At 44.1% G+C, this 2500-nt stretch overlaps 1 protein-coding gene across 2 annotated transcripts in view; it reads right to left on the reverse strand.

The window, feature by feature from the left end:
- The window catches only part of LOC134461241 (activin receptor type-1-like), a 51452-nt gene that overhangs the window by 11098 nt on the left and 37854 nt on the right, over positions 1 to 2500 (reverse strand). The gene's annotated exons all lie outside the window — the stretch shown is intronic.

Genomic DNA, 2500 nt, shown 5'->3' on the forward strand with positions numbered 1-2500 from the left:
TCTCTGCTGGTCTTTTCAAAACGGCTTGAAACAGCTCCAAGACTTGCAAACACGCGCACGCATTCACACACACACGTACACACACACACACACACGCACAAACACACACACGCACACACACACACACACACACACACACACACACACACACACACACACACACACACACACACACACACAAACGCACACGCACACGCACACGCACACGCACACGCACACGCACACGCACACGCACACGCACACACACACACACCAAAACCTGAGGTGTGAGCAAGGCCCTGCTTTACCACATATGAACACGAGAGCCTGTTTGCTTAAAGACGATTAATTAAAAATGGATGAGAATTTCACTTGGATTTCGCATGGGACCTTAAAAAACGGCATTACATTCATTGCGACGCACAAGAGACAGAAATAAAGAAACAAAGACAGACAGAAAGAAAGAAAACAGGCTCAAAATTGAGTCGCCCCCCAGTTGACTGGCGGGGATTCAAACAGACACTGCAAAAACAGGAGACGACAACAAAAGGAGGGGGCCTGGTCTGTAAAAAGAAGTGCCTATGGCTCAATTCAGCTACGGCACGTAACTTCACATACACATACAGAACGCACAAACACACGCACGGACGCACGTACGCACATTTAGCTGTCCCAGTCTCACTATATAAGGATGAATAGCTCTATTGGGTATGCAGATGAACTCTGAAAAGACAGAGACTTAATGTATGCGAGGTACAGATAGATGCATGTCATAATAATAAAATGCCATCATAATATTTCACCCTCGTTAAAAATGATGGTATATTTCCATCCAGTTACTCGCAACAACACAAGGAGTTATGGAGGCACTTGTGGGAGTACGTCACGTTAATGGTTACTGCAGTAGCGCACTTTAAAGTACTGATGGCAGCCGTAATAGTCCCTAGACCAAAGTGCATTCTACAGGAAAACCGCAGTCCTGCAGACTGTTTGAATCTTTATTAAGTTAGGTTGGGACAAAACGTTGATTACTAGTTTCTTTATTCCTGCTAAACCAACCAGATGTTAAGTGCTCTTATTGTAACATACAAACCAAGGATATCTTCGAATGCTTGGGCTCTGGCAGCAGTGTTGATACACTCTTGTTTCAACTAAGGCAGCGTGGATTATTTTCACACTCGTAAAGTTTGCAGTGTGTATGTACTGTTCTGTGTGTATGTATTGTTCATTCTGCTTTAACAAAGTGCAAGATCAAGCACTGTACAAAAAGATCAATGCAATGCTTTGACTTACAATTTGTTTAGATGCACGAAGGAGTGCTTTGTATCGTCAGTGAGATCTGTGCTTCACTGTTTACAATGAGTGGTTGTGTATGTGTGTGTGTGTGTGTGTGTGTGTGCGTGTGCGTGTGCGTGTGCGTGTGCGTGTGCGTGTGCGTCCGTGCGAGTTTGTGTACGTGCATGTGCGTGTGTGTGTATGTTTGCATGCTGGATGGGGCTTGGACATCATTGAGCACAGTAGATAAAATGTCATCAGCCCCAGTCTAATTTAATATGGTTATGAGCAATACAGTGTAGACTCATATGTGACCCATCATGTCATCAATAGCAAGATAATATAATGTAAACATGTGCACATGCTAATGCAGTGTCTCCAGCAGTATATAACGGCTAATGTCATCAATACCAGGCTGAATGAATATATTCTGTAATGGCTTTGTAATCTCATCAATAGAAGAGCGATGCAGTCAACAAGAATATGTCATGGGTAATGTTTTTAAATGTTTTCTTCCAATGATCAATAAAACAGTGAAGTGCATATGAATGAGAGGTCAATGCCTGGCAAATCACAGTAGAGGCAGTGCTATCAATACCAGACCATAGCAATGGATCTGCTCATTGTCAGTGAGGCTGCAGTAGCCTAATACAGTATGTAATTGTGTTTTCTGAGTACTAGGAGACTGTACAATGAAATGTATGTCAATAGTGCAGCCAGCACAAAACTAGCGTTATCGCACCCACATCAGGCAATAGTATCCTCATAGGTGATTAGCCTCTCACAGTGAGGCCTGACAAGTACTGTTGGTATGCGATTATTGGTTTCAGGTTAAAAAAAAGGTGTCTTTGCATATTTACGCAACCGGATGCAACGTATACCCGCTTTGAATGCATTAAAATCTTCCGTGTTTGGGGGCGCTGTGGCGCAACGCGCTAAGCCCCCCACATTTGGGCTTGCATGCCCACGGGGACCCCGGTTCGAGTCCGGCCGGGGTCATTTCCCGATCCCACCCCGTCTCTGTGTCCCACTCGCTTCCTGTCACCATCTCAGACTTTCCTATCAAATAAAGGCATGAAAGCCGCTAAAAATATTAACAAAAAAAAAATCTTCAGTGTTTGAAGGTGCCTGATGTCCCATGAAAACAGCCCATTAGTAATGTGGCCATGTGAGTACCAGACGACAGTAATACTGAATGGATGTAGAGCACCCTACTCGCCGCTAGCAAGCTGATGTCCATGTAATT

This window comes from Engraulis encrasicolus, chromosome 13 (genome assembly GCF_034702125.1).
Source record: "Engraulis encrasicolus isolate BLACKSEA-1 chromosome 13, IST_EnEncr_1.0, whole genome shotgun sequence".
In the NCBI taxonomy this organism is placed as follows: Eukaryota; Metazoa; Chordata; class Actinopteri; order Clupeiformes; family Engraulidae; genus Engraulis; species Engraulis encrasicolus.